Below are 18,766 nucleotides of genomic sequence, written 5' to 3' on the forward strand. Positions count from 1 at the left end.
AAAATGTGTCAAGGGACCTGAAGTTTAAATTCTCAAAAGTGGAATTATCACTTTTTGTTTACTAGGTGTTTATGAGATGCTTATTTATTAACACTTGACAGGAAAGTTTTGGTAATATGTTTAATATGGTGAATCTGGAAAGCAAACATTTTGAAAGTGAGCAAAAATATTAATGTTTATGAAACAAACTCATACCTTGGAGAAAGCATTGTGTAAACTGTTGTCTAAAATAGTTCTATGTGATTCTGAAGCAAATACAAATATGTATTATAAAAAATTTTATCTTCTATAAAGTTATATAGATACATAGAAATAGAATTTTCCAGCAAAGATTAAAGTCTTCCATACAAAGAGTTTCAGTGGGTTTTGTATTTAATTAAAATATCTGTAACAACTGATTGTTTGAAAAAAACTAATTTATGTAAGAGAAGGTATATATGCATTCACTAAGGAAATTAAGGTACTAAAGGGGGAACATCATATGATAACATTGCTACATGTGTAAATAATATTTGATAAAGTTCAGCACTCTGTAGTAGAAGAAACTCAACTAGGAATATAGGTAGTTTCCTTTACCTAATAGATGGTATCTAAGAAAATATTTGGTAGATATTATTATTAATGAAATACTGAAAACTTTCTGCTTGAGATTAGGAATAAGAGGATGATGCAAGCTTATGACATTTCTATTAAACATTGTATTAAAGATCTTAACAGTGTTGTAAGTCATGAAAAGGAATGAGAGACAGATCTGCCATTATTAAGACAACATGACTCTGATTAGAGAAAATCCAAAGAATGAACAAATGACTTAAATTTAGCATGGTCACTGACTATAAGATCAATATATAAAATCAACTGCCCACCTACAGCAGCAATAAACAACTAGAAATGACATTTTTAAAAGTTATCAACTAAGTAGGGAAAATGTTACCACTTTATAATAGATAAAAGCCAGCAAATTTCTAGGAACAAATCTAATAAAATGTACATGATATCTGCACATCGTAATTTTTCAACAGCAGCATTATAGAATTGCGAGTGCTACTACTCTATGCAGAAAGAAGTGGCATACCATCAAGAAGAAAAAGTAAAGTAGGCCTAAATATAGGGATTTATGATGTTTCCTGATTACAACGTTCAGTACTATAAAGATGTCAGTCCTATGTAAATTGATATGTAGCTTTACAGTCATCCCAATAAAATGTCTACCTGTTTTGCCTTTTTGGAAATTAACTGGTTGGCTTTAAAATTTATATGAAATGCAAAGGAGAATCATTTAGGTAACAGAAGGTGGATTTGGTCTGTGCTGTTATTCTCACACTCCCAAGGAAGTGCTTTTCCTCCTCTGACAAAATGAGGGAAAATCCAATTCTCTTTGTCATCACAATTTTTCAAAATACCTTTATCTCCCCTTCTCTGTTGACAGTCTCTGCAGTCCCCTTACTGTAATGCTAAGAAACCTTTCTTTTCTTGGCCTAGGGACTTTTAGTTGCTTCAAATGTAGTGTAGAAGGCATGGGTAGCTGAATTAAAGCTTGCTTAATGTTTTCTCACATCATTAAAGCCTGTATGTATTAAATAAAGACCTCCTTTGATCCAGTAGACAAAAGAACCTTCTTAGAGTTATACCTTTAACAAAATAACCTTTAATAGGACTAATATCAATACATCTCAGTAAGACCAACTAATTGATATCTCTGCTTCCAAGAATCCAAATGGCAATAAACAAAATTTACAAAGTCTGGACTTTAATCTTCTATTCATATATGACTCTTACTCTCAGTATGCCTTTCCCAACAATTGTCTATCTCATCAAACTCCTGGTCTTAAGATAAATTTCTGCAAAGCTTTTTCAGCCTTCTCATTCTAAATCAGGTGCTTCTCCTCTGTGTAATCTAGGGATGCTGCTTATTTATCTCTCATGGATCATTGTAGTGTAAATGTTGTGTTACAGAAATTTCAAATGCAATATATTTGTATTCAGTTCAGCTAAGCTTCAGAATAAAACAGGCCCAAGTATCTCAAAACCAATACAATGTCTCAAAAACAGCAGCAGTTTACTGATCACTCAAGTTAACAGTTCAAGGAGAGTGTGTCTAGCTCTGAGGCATCTCATCCATGAACTGAGGCATCATCTGCTTTTTCTAGGACAGGACAGTGGCTTGCACTCAGTGGCAGGAGGCAATAAAACAAGCAATATATACAGAGGAATTTCTTGTCTAGGTGTGGAAGTGCTACACATCACTCTGGCTATATTCCCTTGTGCAGAGCTCAGTTAAGTGGTTCATTTAACTACAGTGTATCTGGGAAATATAGATTGGCTATGTGGCCAGCCAGGGGGTTTATGTTCAGTTCAGTCACTCAGTCGTCTCCAACTCTCTGTGACCCCATGGACTGCAGCCCTCCAGGCTTCAAGATCAGTCGAAAATAGAGAAGAATGCTTTTTTTTTTTAATTGGAGAATAATTTCTTTACAATGTTGTGCTGGTTTCCCATCTCTTTAAGAATTTCCACAGTTTGTTGTGATCCACACCAAACTTTGTCATAGTCAATAAAACAGAAGCAGAATTTTTTCTGGAACTCTCTTGCTTTTTCAATGATCCAGCGGATATTGGCAATTTGATCTCTGGTTCCTCTGCCTTTTCTAAAACCAGCTTGTGCATCTGGAAGTTCACAGTTCACGTACTGTTGAAGCCTGGCGTGGAGAATTTTGAGCATTACTTTGCTAGCATGTGAGATGAGTGCAATTGTGCGGTAGATTGAGCATTCTTTGGCACTGCCTTTCTTTGGAATTGGAGTGAAAACTGACCTTTTCAAGTCCTGTGGCTACTACTGGGTTCTCCCGATTTGCTAGCATCACCTCCACTAGCTTTGTTTGTAGTGATGCTTCCTAAGGCCCTCTTGATTTCGCATTCCAGGATATCTGGCTCTAGATGAGTGATCACACCATCATGGCTATCTGGTTCATGAAAATCTTTTTTTGTATAGTTCTTCTGTGTTCCTGCCATCTCTTCTTAATCTCTTCTGCTTCTGTTAGGTCCATACCATTTCTGTCCTTTATCGAGCCCATCTTTGCATGAAATGTTCCCTTGGTATCTCTAATTTTCTTGAATAGATCTCTAGTCTTTCCCATTCTACTGTTTTCCTCTATTTTTTTGCATTGATCACTGAGGATGGCTTTCTTATTTCTCCTTGGCATTCTTTGGAACTCTGCATTCAGATGGGTATATCTTTCCTTTTCTCCTTTGCCTTTAGCTTCTCTTTTTTTCTCAGCTATTTGTAAGGCCTCCTCAGACAACCATTTTGCCTTTTGTCATTTATTTTTCTTCAGGGTGGTCTTGGTCATTGCCTCCTGTACAATGTCACGAACCTGCATTCGTAGTTCTTCAGGCACTCTATCAGATCTATCTCTTGAATCTATTTGTCACTTCCATTGTATAATCTAGTCATAAGGAATTTGATTTAGGTCATACCTGAATGGTCTAGTGGTTTTCCCTACTTTCTTCAATTTCAGTCTGAATTTGCCAATAAGGAGTTTATGACGTGAGCCACAGTCAGCTCCTGGTCTTTTTTTTGCTGACTGTATAGAGCTTCTCCATCTTTGGCTTCAAAGAATATAGTCAATCTGATTTCAGTATTGACTGCCTGGTGATGTCCATGTGTAGAGTCTTCTCTTGTGTTGTTGGATGAGCGTGTTTTTATGACCAGTGTGCTCTCTTGGCAAAACTGTGTTAGCCTTTGCCCTGCTTCATTTTGTACTCCAAGGCCAAATTTACCTGTTATTCCAGGTATCTCTTGACTTCCTTCTTTTGCATTCCAGTCTCCTGTAATGAAAAGGACCTATTTTTTGGGGTGTTAGTTCCAGATTGTCTTGTAGGTCTTCATAGAGCCGTTCAACTTTAGCTTCTTCAGCATTACTGGTTGGGGCATAGACTTGGATTACTGTTTTACTGAATGGTTTGCCTTGGAAAGAAACATCATTCCGTCATTTTTGAGACTGCAACCAAGTATTGCATTTTGGACTCTTTATGAGGGCTAGTCTATTTCTTTTTAGGGATTCTTGCCCACAGTAGTAGATATAATGGTCATGTGAGTTAAATTCACCCAATCCAGTCCATTTTAGTTTACTGGTTCCTAAAATGTTGATGTTCGCTCTTTCCATCTTCTGTTTGATCACGTGCAATCTACCTTGATTCATGGATCTAACATTCCAGGTTGCTATGCGATATTGTTCTTTGTAGCATTGCACACTACTTCCATCACCAGTCACATTCACAACTGGACATTTGCTTTGGCTCCATCTCTTCCTTCTTTCTGAAGTTATTTCTCCACTCTTCTCCAGTAGCATTTTGGGCACTTATCGACCTGGGGAGTTCATCTTTCATGTCCTATCTTTTTGCCTTTTCATACTGTTCATGGGATTCTCAAGGCAAAAATACTGAAATGGTTTGCCCTTCCCTTCTTCAGTGCACCACATTTTGTCAGAATTCTCCACTGTGACCCATCCGTCTTGTGTGGCCCTACATGGCATGGTTTATAGTTTCATTGAATTAGATAAGGCTGTGGTCCATGTGATCAGTTTGGTTAGCTTTCTGTGATTGTGGTTTTCATTCTGTCTGCCCTCTGATTGAAAGGCTAAGAGGCTTATGGAAACTTCCTGGTAGGAGAGACCGACTGAGAGGGAAATGGGCTTGTTCTGATGAGTGGCCATGCTCAGGAAATCTTTAATCCAATTTTTTGTTGATGGGCAGGGCTGTGTTTCCTCCCTGTTGTTTAACCTGGAGGCCTCACTCAGTGCCCTCGACCCTACAATAGCCTACCGCTGACCCACACCTCTACCGGAGACTCTTGGACACTCATGGGCAAGTCTGGGTTAGTCTCTGGTGTGGTCACTGCACCTTTCTCCTGGGTCCTGGTGGCTTTACATTTTGGGGTTAATGGTGACCTCCTCCAAGAGGCATGTGCCATACCCAGGAATATTAAAAGCCTCTAACATAAAGTTCAAACACATTCATTGTTTCTTGATGACAATGAATAATCAGAAATGTGCTTAGTTATATTTCATTATAGTCCTAATGTGTGTCATTATATTTCATTTCATTCATTCTCTGAATCTGTAACATGAAGAATCTTCATTTTACTCATTTGATTATGGAGTCAAAGGAAGATCATTCAGCTCTTTGAGGGTACTAGCTCAGCAATATGCAAATGGACCTTGCTCCACTCAACTGCATTGTTTTTAAGTCATTGCCCTCGTCTAGATAACAGTATCTTTTACATAATTGATTTTGAAAGTCACACTTACCACCACATTATGCTTCTTTATTAAAACACTTTCCAAAATCTAAGCAATGAGTTTTAAAAATTTATAAATATGCTATTGATATTCTCTTAATTGAGTCTCCAATATGAGTCTTTTTTAGAGGCTCCCATTTCCTAGGGGTTGAAAATGAAACCCCAATATGGTGTTCAATGCCTTTCATAATTGGGATTGCTATCTCCAACAGCCTTCCCTCTCCTCTGTACTTCAGACACAGGATACTGTTCCCTGCCCTTGAATAAAATATGCAATTTTCAGTGTCATTCTTTCCTTCCTCTGCCAAAAATAGCCTTTTCCCTTACCCCTTCTCTGCCTTCTTGATATAGCTGTCCTTAAAGGTATAACTCAAGGCTGCGATGGTGCAGGGGCGGTGGCCAAGAGGAGCTACTCAAAGTAATTAGCCTCCAACTAATAAAAATTAAAAAAAAAAAAAAAAAAAAAAAAAAAAAAAAAAAAAGACACTTGGAAGAAAAGCTGTGACAAACCTAGACAGCATAATAAAAAGCAGAAACATCACTTTGGCAACAAAGGTCTGAATAGTCAAAGCTACAGTTTTCCCAGTGGTCATGCACAGACTTTAGAGTTGGACTATAAAGAAGGCTGAGTGCCAAGGAATTGATCCTTTTGAACTGTGGTGCTGAAGAAGACTCTTGAGAGTCCCTTGGACAGCAAGGATATCAAACTAGTCAATACTAAAGGAAATCAATCCTGAATATTCATTGGAAGGACTGATGCTGAAGCTGAAACTCCAATACTTTGGCCACCTGAACAAAGAGCCAATTCACTGGAAAAAATCCTGATGCTGGGAAAGACTGATGGCTTCTATTCTTTTCTCAGCTATTAGTAAGGCCTCCCCGAAAACTATTTTGACTTTTTATATTTCTTTTTCTTGGGGATGGTCTTGATTACTGCCTTCTGTACAATCTCATGAACCGCTGTCCATAGTGCTTCAGGGACTCTATTAGATCTAATCCCTTGAATCTATTTTTCATTTCCACTGTATTATCATAAGGAATTTGATTTAGATCATATGTGAATGGTCGAGTGGTTTTCCCTACTTTCTTCAATTTAAGTCTCAGTTTGGCAATAAAGAGTTCATTATCTGAAAAAAAAAAAAAAAAAAAAAAAAAAAAAAACAAAGTCAAGAGGGGCAGCTGTGAGGAGATACCCCTCGTCCAAGGTAAGGAGCAGCGGTTGCGCTTTGCTGGAGCAGCCGTGAAGAGATACCCCATGTCCAAGGTAAGAGAAACCCACGTAAGACGGAAGGTGCTGCGAGAGGGCATCAGAGGGCAGACACACTAAAACCATAATCACAGAAAACTAGCCAATCTGATCACAGGACCACAGCCTTGTCTAACTCAATGAAACTAAGCCATGCTGTGTGGGGCCACCCAAGATGGTCGGGTCATGGTGGAGAGGTCTGACAGAATGTGGTCCACTGGAGAAGGGAATGGCAAACCACTTCAGTATTCTTGCCTTGAGAACCCCATGAATAGTATGAAAAGGCAAAATGATAGGATACTGAAAGAGGAACTCCCCAGGTCGGTAAGTGCCCAATATGCTACTGGAGGTCAGTGGAGAAATAACTCCAGGAAGAATGAAGGGATGGAGCCAAAGCAAAAACAACACACAGTTGTGGATGGGACTGGTGATAGAAGCAAGGTCCAATGCTGTAAAGAGCAATATTGTGTAGGAACCTGGAATGTTAGGTCCATGAATCAAGGCAAATTGGAAGTGATCAAACAGGAGATGGCAAGAGTGAATGTTGACATTCTAGGAATCAGTGAACTAAAATGGACAGGAATGGGTGAATTTAACTCAGATGACCATTATATCTACTACTGTGGGCAGGAATCCCTTAGAAGAAATGGATAGCCATCATGGTCAACAAAAGAGTCTGAAATGCAGTACTTGGATGCAATCTCGAAAATGACAGAATGATCTCTGTTCATTTCCAAGGCAAACCATTCAACATCATGGTAACCCAAGCCTATGCCCTAACCAGTAACGCTGAAGAAGCTGAACAGTTCTATGAAGACCTTCAAGACCTTTTAAAACTAACACCCAAAAAAGACATCCTTTTCATAATAGGGGACTGGAATGCAAAAGTAGGAAGTCAAGAAACACCTGGAGTAACAGGCAAATTTGGCCTTGGAGTATGGAATGAAAAAGAAAATGAAAATGAAAATTGGAAAAGAAAGGCAAACTGGATGTCTGAGGAGGCCTTATAAATAGCTGTGAAAAGAAGAGAAGCAAAAAGCAAAGGAGAAAAGGAAAGATAGGCCCATTTGAATGCAGAGTTCCAAAGAATAGCAAGGAGAGATAAGAAAGCCTTCCTCAGTGATCAATGCAAAGAAATAGAGGAAAACAATAGAATGGGAAAGACTAGAGGTCTCTTCAAGAAAATTAGAGATACCAAGGGAACATTTCATGCAAAGATGGGTTCGATAAAGGACAGAAACGGTATGGACCTAACAGAAGCAGAAGAGATTAAGAAGAGGTGGCAAGAATACACAGAACTGTACAAAAAAGATCTTCACAACCCAGATAATCACGATAGTGTGATCACTCACCTAGAGACAGACATCCTGGAATATGAAGTCAGGTGGGCCTTAGAAAGTATCACTATGAACAAAGCTAGTGGAGGTGATGGAATTGCATTTGAGCTATTTCAAATCCTGAAAGATGATGCTGTGAAAGTGCTACACTCAATATGCCAGGGAATTTGGAAAACTCAGCAGTGGCCACAGGACTGGAAAAGGTCAGTTTTCATTCCAATACCTAAGAAAGGAAATCATAAAGAATGCTCAAACTACTGCACAATTGCACTCATCTCACACGCTAGTAAAGTAATGCTCAAAATTCTCCAAGCCAGGCTTCAGCAATATGTGAACTGTGAGCTTCCAGATGTTCAAGTTGGTTTTAGAAAAGGCAGAGGAACCAGAGATCAAATTGCCAACATCCGTTGGATCATCGAAAAAGCAAGAGAGTGCCAGAAAAACATCTATTTCTGCTTTATTGACTATGCCAAAGCCTTTGACTGTGTGGATGACAATAAACTGTGGAAAATTCTGAAAGAGATGGGAATACCAGACCACCTGATGCACCTCTTGAGAAACCTATATGCAGGTCACGAAGCAACAGTTAGAACTGGACATAGAACAACAGACTGGTTCCAAATAGGAAAAGGAGAACGTCAAGGCTGTATATTGTCATCCTGCTTATTTAACTTATATGCAGAGTACATCATGAGAAACGCTGGGCTGGAAAAAGCACAAGCTGTAATCAAGTTTGCTGGGAGAAATATCAATAACCTCAGATATGCAGATGACACCACCCTTATGGCAGAAAGTGAAGAGGAACTAAAGAGCCTCTTGATGAAAGTGAAACAGGAGAGTGAAAAAGTTGGCTTAAAGCTTAACATTCAGAAAACTGAGATCATGTCATCTGGACCCATCACTTTATGGCAAAATAGATGGGGAAACAGTGGAAACAGTGTCAGACTTTATTTTTTGGGGCTCCAAAATCACTGCAGATGGTGATTGCAGCCATGAAATTAAAAGACGCTTACTCCTTGGAAGGAAAGTTATGACCAACCTAGATAGCATATTAAAAAGCAGAGACATTACTTTGCCAACAAAGGTCCGTCTGGTCAAGGCTATGGTTTTTCCAGTGGTCATGTATGGATGTGAGAGTTGGACTGTGATGAAAGCTGAGCACCAAAAAATTGATGCTTTTGAACTGTGGTGTTGGAAAAGACTCTTGAGAGTCCCTTGAACTGCAAAGAGCTCCAAGCAGTCCATCCTAAAGGAGATCAGTCCTGGGTATTCATTGGAAGGACTGATCCTGAAGCTGAAACTCCAGGAGTTGGTGATGGACAGGGAGGCCTGGTGTGCTGTGATTCATGGGGTCGCAAAGAGTCGGACATGACTGAGCGACTGAACTGAACTGAAAGGTATAACTCAAATGTTATACATTTTGCAAGGTTTCCCTTTCTTAATACCCATAATCTCAATCAATCACCATTTCCTTTTTGCTCCCACAGGATGTTTATATTTGTTTTATAGCATTTATCACTGCAGACTTGCATTGTAGTTACTTGTGAATGTATCTCTTTCCCTTCACCCAGGATAGACTGAAATTCTTGATAGTAGTTAGAGCATCTTATCCATCTTTTTGTCTCCAGTGTATGTACACAAATAAAATAGTTGTGGGATTGAATTCTAACTATCTGGGTACTTGATTTATTAATGTTTTAAGAAAAAGCAAAAACCCAAAAATCTCTTATGTGTTTTTCTTTGATTCTTACAGAGAGACCTTAGAAATAGTTCTCAGGAAGTTTGAGAACATTTTGTAAATGAATATAAAAATCCACGTGTGAAAAGGGGAAAGAAAATATGTTAATGTTAACAACCTAAATTAATCTTTTAGAATAGCATTAATCAAGTGTTGCAAATGGATATTGCTTATATACTGCTATAAAACCATATAACCTAAGCCACGTGGGCTCCACTAAGAATATGCAATGAGTATTTTAAAATTCCATGTAGATATCCTTCATGATGTGAGTGATCTATATACCAAGAATATATTTTCTATGGTTATGAAGGAGGGCGAAGAAACGTACTAGAAAATATATAGATGAATACAAATTTGCCTTTGACAGGCTTATGCAAGAAAGACAGCTAAGGTAGTTTATCAGTGACTGACAAGTACTTTGCAAGTCAGAAGACTGTTTTTTTGACTCCAGAATTAGAGGTCAGAACAACCTTTGTTCAATGGAGAAGGCCAACTTTTGCCTTTTTCCAGACCCTTTCATCTCCTATATAGACTAATCTCTGCTTTAATCAAAGAGTATTTTACAAAGAGCTCCAGGTCTACCAGATGGTGAGTATAGAATACATCTTCCTGCCAAAGATCTATTATATATTGTCTGTTATATTACAGTGTGAACTGTGAATAGCCCCTTGTCCCCTGAGAATCAAACTTGTACCACCCACTGCCTTGGCCTGGGGTTCTTCCTCTGTGACTCTGCCTGGTACTACAGTTGTCTGCTATAGCTGAAGTCTTATCTGGAACTTCAGATCTATTGTTTGCAGCTCCGATACTTTAAGACTGTGTGAAGCCCTGTCCTCTGGGTGATGAATCCTTTTCTGCATCTTCAGTACTAACTAAAAGCTTATAGAGATAAGCTTTCAACCTCAGACCTATTTTTTCCTGTTACCTACTTTCTGGGCTCTGTGCTTATGATATATGTTTTGGTTTGAATTTCAACTTCCGACTTGATCAAATTAGGGAAGGCTTTGTCTCTTGAGTCACTAAGCATTGAATAGCAGGGCTCTCCCTTCCCATCTTGTTTTCCAAAGAGCTAATCCTACAAATTGGGTCCATTTTCCCAGCCTGCTCTCATCTGCCTGTTTCTGACCAAGTTGAAAAGATCTTAGTTTTAAGTTTTTTGATCCAGTTTTGGCCTACCTAAATGGTTACTACAAAATGTTTCAATTTTTGTTTGCAGCAGCCACTGTTTTATCTGCAAATGAACATAATTTGTCCCTTGATTCCTCTTATGCTAGTGACCCAAGCCATATGACTTAAGCCATAATCACATGCATGTTGCAAGTCTCTACACAGCATATGTAGACATATTTAGTAGTTTTCACACCTGTTTGTGTAGCAGATGTGAGCTTGTCTGTTATTCTGACATATTTAATGCCTCTTAAACTTGTAGCTACTTTCTTTTCTCCTCTTCCCTTCTCCACACAGTCAGGGTAATGGTATTAAGGCAGCTGGCACAAAGGAAATATCACAGTAGGTCAGAGGGCAGATTATGATATTTTATCATTGAATTTTGAAAAAACTAGCTGTGTTTCCTTAGGCAAATCATCTACTCTTTCACTGCAGTCATTTCCCTTACCTGTAAAGTGGAATAATTATATATTTTATTCTGAGAATTTAGAATTGGACTCAATGTAAAGGACTTGTTATAATAGCATATTAAAGGCTTAGTGGATGTTAGCTATGATTATGGTAAACATTTTAAATGTTTACTAAATATGAGACCAAATAAGAGATCATTAGAGCAGGAAAACAAAGGGAAATTATTGTTTATGGAATACAAACTAACACTACCTGTGCACATAAAATCCAGGAGGATATTTTGATGTAATGATACTTGAAGATTGAAGAGTTATCAGGAAAAAAATTGTATTATTTGTTTCTGTTAGAAAGACATTAGAAACACAACTAAAAAAACATGTATAGAAGAAAGTTTCAGTAGTATAATATGTTGTCAAGTTGGCAAATTAAAGGTAATGATTACAAAATGGTGATATTTACATGGTTCCTCCTTTTCAATGAAAAGTTAGACATTTACTCATGAACAAAAGTACTTGTGTAAAAGTTGTGGGATCCAGCATCATAGGCCAAGGGACCTCTGAGGAGTCTTGCCCATCTGGGCATCTAGCAATAAGTAGACAGATCTTGGGTGTGGACTGTGGAACCAAACAAGAAGCAAACTTACAACCTCTTTTGCTACAGTTGGGGAAAAACCTGAACTGCTGACCTGGGCAGATTCCCACAGATGAGAGAGACATTTATGAAGTCCAACCTTCCTGAAGGGAGATTCCAGCATGCCATTGGTGCTATGGAGATGGTAAGAACAACTTCAACAGAGCTGCCCTCTCCCAAAGAAAGACTATACAATGATGACCTATCAGGGAGTGGTGACCTCTCATAGGAGAAAAGGAGAGCAATGAATGATGACCCAACTACCCTGTTTCTCTCTAGCAGCACTGAGTCCTGGGGAGTCCAGTCCATGACTCAAAGAGGGAGATCAGGAAAGAGAAAAGTTTAAATAACATTAAAGGGAAGCAGGCCCTGATGCCTGTGCTCAGCACTAAGTCCACTCATGAGCACGGAGAGCATCACACCTGTCACACAGAAGGAGTGCTCCCTACTGGAGTCAGCAGTCACCCTGGGTACCCTGAGCATTATGCACCACTCTGCAGTCAGCTCCTGATGTAGTAATGAGACCAAGCTCCAATAGACAGAATATACTCAGATAAACGAAGAAATAAGAGAAGGCCCAAATATCACAAAAGAAAGAGGAGATGTTATGACTGACACCGCAGAAATACAAAAGATAATGAGACTACTGTAAACAGCATTATGTCAATAAATTGAATAACTTAAAAGAAATAGAATCCTAGAAACACACAACCTACTCATCTGAATTGGGAAGAAACATAAAATGTGAGTAGACAGCTAATGAATAAAGGGGTTGAATCAATAATCAAAAACCTACCCACACTGAGGAGCCCTAGATCAGAGGTTTCACTGGCAAATTCTATCAAACTTTTAAAGGAGAATTTTTTCTTATCCTTCTCAAAGTCCTCTATATTTGCAAACTTAAGGCCAGGGTTACTCTTTTACCAAATCTATAAAATGACACTACAAAAAAAAAAAAAAAGAAAACTAGAAATTACTATCCCTGATGAACACAGATGTAAAATTCTCAACAAACTATTAGCAAACCAAATTCAACAGCACAGTAAAAAAGAGTCCTTCACTAGGATCAAGTGGGATTGATCCCAAGGATGGTTCATCAAAAACAAATCAATAGATGTGACACACCACAATAAAAGAACTCAAGATAAAAATCATGATAGTATCAACTGATGCAGAAAAAAATGTTTGACAATATACAATATCTTTTCCTAATAAAACTGAGTATAAGGAGAATATAATATAAAAGGACATATATGGCAAACCCACAGCTTAAAATAATACTCAATGGTGAAAAACTGAAAGATTTTTATTTAAGATGAGAAATAAGACAGGGTACTCAATCTCACGCTCTCATTCATCACAATACTGCTGCTAAGTCACTTCAGTCGTGTCCAACTCTGTGCAACCCCATATACAGCAGCCCACCAGGCTCCTCTGTCCATGGAATTTTCCAGGAAAGAGTACTGGAGTGGATTGCCATGTCCTTCTCCACAATACTGATAGTCCTAGCTATAGAAATTAAGCTAGACAAAGACAATAAAAGGCATTCAAACTGAAACAAAAGAAGTAAAATTGTCTTTATTTGCAGATAATATGATTTGAACTCCTAAAGACACAACCAAATAACTGCTGAAATTAGTCAATTAATTCAGCAAAGTTGCAAGATACAAAGTCAACTTGCAAAAATTAGTTGCATTTATATATCCTAAAACAAAACATCAACATCTGAAAAAGAATTAGACAAAACTATCTCATTCAGTATAGCACCAAAAACAATAACTAGGAATAAATGTAACCAGGAAAATCAAAGATCTATACTCTAAAAACTATGAGACTTTTGTGAAGAAATTAAAGAAGACACAAAAAGATATCCTTTGTTCTTGAGTTAGAAGGGTTATTTTTAAAATATATTTAGTATCCAAAGCCATCTATGGATCAAGTGTAATCCCTATCAAAATTCCAACAGTACTGGATGAATCATATAACTTTTAAAAATCCTAAATACTTAAGAAAACACAGATATTCTTAGAAAGAAGAACACAGAAGGAGGTATTACACTTCCTGATTTCAAAGCATACTATGAAGATATAGTAATCCAAACAGTATGGTGCTGACATGAAAATACATACATAAACAACAAAAATGAGAGTCCAGAAATACCCTCCAGTCAACTAATATTTGAGAAGAAAGCCAAGACCACTCAATTGTAAAAATAATAATCTCTTCAACAAATGGTGCTGGAAAAAGTGAACAGCTTCATGCAGAAAAATGAAATTAGACTGGATCTTACTCACAAAACTGAACTAAAATATATACAAGGTTTTAACATAAGACATATTACCATAAATGTATTAGAAAAATTCATAGGCAAAAATGTCCTTGATGTTAATCATGGCAATGATTTTTTAGATAGGACACTAAAAGTATAAGCAGCAAAAGCAAGAATCAACAAGTAGGAATACATCAAACTACAAAGCAAAATAAACAACCAAAAAAGGCAAATTATGTGATGGAAGAAAATATTTGCTATATATATATATATATAGATAGATAGATATAGGATGGGGCTTAATATCTAAAATATACAAGGACCCTATACAGTTGGATGGGGGGAAAAAAAAACCAATACAATAAAAAGGGCAGAGGTATTAGACATTTTTTTCAGTAACAACATCCAAGTGATTAACATCTACATGAAGAGATGCTCAATTATAAATAATCGGGGAAATAGAAATCAAACCCACAGTGAACTACAACCAAACACCTCTTAGAAAAGCTATCAAGGAGACAAGAGATAACTAATGTTGGTGAGGATGTGGAGAAAAAGGAACCCTTCTACACTCTTGGTGGGAATGTAAATTGGTTCAAACACTACGGAAAATGTGGAGGTTCTGCAAAAAATTGAAAATAGAATTACTATATGATCCAGCAATTGTATTTCAGAGTATATACTGAAAGGAAATGAAAATAGATATTGAAGAGATATATGCACTCCCATGTTTATTGCAGCATTATTCTCAAAAGCTAAGATATGGAAACGACATGAGTATTCATCAATACATGGAAAGATAAATAAAATGTAGAATACAAACACACAAATATTCAGCCATGAGAAAGAACATCCTGCCATTTGCAACAGGAATGGACCTTGAGCACATTATGCTAAGTGAGATAAGTCAGACACAGAAAATCAAACACTGTGTGATCTCAATTATGTGTGGAATCTGAAAAAGCCAAACATAAAAACAGAGTAGAAAGGTGACTGCTAGGTTCTGGGGGTGGGAGAATTGGGAAGATACTGTTTAAGGTACAAATTTGCCACCAACAGATAAATAAGTCCTGGATATCTAATGCACAACATAGATATAGATTATAGATAATATTGTAGATATTATAATTATAGATTATAGATAATAATACTGTCTTCCAGTTGCTAAGAGGCTAGATCTTAATTATTCCCACCATAAAAAAATAATAATTATGTGATCTGATAGTGGTGTTATCATCTTGCAGTGTATAAATGTATCAATAAGCACATTGTATCCCTTAAACTTATAGGATGTGGTACATCAGTTTTGTCTCAATTAAAAAAAGAAAACATTAAAAACATTATCATGGATAAATGATATAAGCACTGTGTACTCTAGACCAGCCTGTTTAATATAAATTTCTATGTGGACAGAAATGTTCTTGATCTGCAAGACCTGCAATGGTAGCCAAGAAGTACACCCCAATACTCATAGCAGCATTGTTTACAATAGCCAAGATATGGAAGCAATCTAAGTATTCATCAATACTTGAATGGATAAAGAAGATATTATATGCATATATAATGAAATGTGAGCCATAAGAAAACAATCAAATTCTGCCATTTGCAACAACATGGATGGACCTGGAGATTATTATGCTTAATGAAACATGTCAGACAGTCATAAAAAGTGTATGTGCTTAGTTGTTCCCTCATGTCTGACTCTGTACCCCCATGGACTGTAACCTGCTAGGCACTTCTGTCCATGGGGATTCTCCAGGCAAGAATACTGGAGTGGGTTGCCGTGCCCTCCTCCAAGTGATCTTCCCAACCCAGGGATCAAACCTAGGTCTCCCACAATGCAGGTGGATTCTTTACTGTCTGGGCCACCAGAGGAGTCCTAAAAAGTGTATATTATCACTTATATGTGGAATCTAAACAATAAAACAAAGGAATAAAGCAAAATGGACTCACAGTTATAGAGAACAAACTAGGGGTTCCCAGTGGGGTGGGGGCAATGGGGAAGGTCAAGATGGGGGATAGAGGATGAAGAGATGCAAGATACTATGTATAAAATAAACTATAAAAACATACATCGCAGGGAAACACCTATAATGTTAAATTGAGTATAATCTATAAAAGTAATGAATCACTATGTTGTACATCTGAAACAAATAAAATGTAAATCAACTATACTTCAATTTAAAAAGTGAATTCACTAGTGAATTTTGGCTAATGAAACTAAGGATGATATTTTAATTTTAGATTTTAGGTATTTAGTAAAGAGAAGTAAATAGCAATAAATAGTTGATTTCTCTCATTTCCACAATTTAGGTAGCTGACAGATATAAAAATACATAGAATCTCTTAATATAAAATTTGGATGAAAACAGCATGGTTTTTGAAGGAAACATAACGTGAGTAACTTTTGCAGTTTTAGAAAAGGATCAATACATATGATAAGAGACAGGTTAATTTATATTTTGCTTTCATTTTTGTCACAAATGCTAGCATTTTTGATATCCAAAGACCCAAGAATTTTGTATTATCATTCAGTTACAGTAATTAATCAATGATCTAGGGAAAAGTGATATTCTGAATAGCCACTAATTTCCACCCCCCCAGGCATCTGTATACATTTCATTGATATGTGTATGGTGTTTGTTTTCACAAGATTTTTAAAAATTAACTTTATCCATGAGCTTCACTATTAATAATTACAAATTCTATCCTGTCTATAAAACCTGAATCATTTGTTTCCACCAGGCAGCCTTAAACCTACTTCTTTCTTGTTTTCTCCTCTACTACTTTCTATTGTGAATTTTAGAACTACTTAATGAGCTCTTCACTTACATAAATTGGAATCTATATTCTGCTAATCTGTAGGAATCTAAGCTGCTCTTTGAGTTATATTCTTAGAATGATCTGTTAATACATAATTGTTTTATTACATTCTTAATCCCAATAAGAATTAATAAGAACAGTCCTTAATTATATTAATGGGCTTCCCTGGTGGCTCAGACGGTAAAGAATCTGCCTGAAATGCAGGAGACCCGGGTTCGTTCCCTGGGTTGGGAAGATCCCCTGAACAAGAGAATCGCTACCCATGCCAGTTTTCTTGTCTGGAGAATTTCATGGACAGAGGAGCCTGGTCGGCTACAGACCATGGACTCGCAAAGAGTTGGACACCATTGAGGTGACTGACAGTAACCATCATATTAATGTAGCGAAAGAGTTTTGTATCTCCAAAGACTTCATTTCTTTAGAGCATCAATAGTTTATAAAACAGATTCTAACAGAAGGATTTTCTTAAATTTGTCTAAATTGGGAGTTAACAAAATACTTCAATTCTCTGTTGACATTGTAGCACAGAACCCTTACACTTGTCATTGAAAATTCCATTTGATTTCTCACAAAAACATTGTGTTGATATTTAGGTTTTATCAACAGACTTGAAAATGTTAGATCTATAATACATATTTGGTTTATGACATTTCTCTAATTCATTTATTTTTCCATTAAATCATTTTTCTTTAGGCTTCTTTTATTTTTTCAAAGGAATATGTTCTTTTGACTTTCCAATTATAATTTATATACTTTTCATATCTCATGGTTTAGAATGTGAGAGTTCATTTTTATTTCACAAGTCTGTATGGTTCTAATTATTCTGAAAATAACTAATTAAGAGTGAAATCTAATTAGATGAAAATAATATTGGCAGTTACAATAAAGTGTCTGTTCAGATTTGCCATAAATATAATTCTTTTTAATATCAAGTTCACCAACTGAGTTTTCTATGAGTTCATAATAAATATAAAATTTTACTCTGACTTTTGGTTAAAAAAATCAAACTATATGCATGTCTATGTCTTTTTGATTTTTTAAAAGACTGAGAATGATTTTCTTAAAACATGTATTGTTTCTGAGGAGCTGCATATACTTTTGTCTTCCAGTTTTCTTGAAATATAATTGACATACAGTACTGGATAAGTTTAAGATATACAGCATAATTATTTGACTCACTATACCATGAAATATTTACCACAATATGTTCAGCAAATATCCATCATTCATACAGATTCAAAATTCAAGAAATAGAAAAAATATTTTCACTTGTGAGAACTCATGATTTACTCTCAATAACTTTCATATATAACTCATAGCAGTGTTAATTATATTTATCATATTGTACATTACATCCCTAGTACTTACTTATAACTGGGAGTTATTACCTTTTGACTACCTTCACCCCATTCCCAAACCCCTGCTTCTGGTAGCCATAAATCTGATCTCTTTTTCTATGACTTTATTCCTGAAGTATAATTGACCTACAGCACTATGTCAGTTACTACTACACTACATGGTACTTCAAAATTTCTATGCATTTCAAAATGGTCATCATGTTAAGTCTAGTCACTGTGGCAAATCATTTCTCTAAAGAACCTAAATACTGACCTAATACAGAGAGACACAGATTTATTCAGCCTGTACTGCATAACCCCATTTATTTATTCTGATCTATTGTTATACAAAAAGCATTTTTCCAAAACATTAGCAGATCACATTTTTTCACATTCATTATTATCTTGATATCTCTGAAATGATTGGTTGTTTCAAGTTTACTGACTGGTTAGTATACACATGTGACTCTGTAGACATCCACCCTTACTCCTCTCTAGATTCACATGCA

The sequence above is a fragment of the Odocoileus virginianus genome, chromosome 1 (assembly GCF_023699985.2).
Source record: "Odocoileus virginianus isolate 20LAN1187 ecotype Illinois chromosome 1, Ovbor_1.2, whole genome shotgun sequence".
NCBI lineage: Eukaryota > Metazoa > Chordata > Mammalia > Artiodactyla > Cervidae > Odocoileus > Odocoileus virginianus.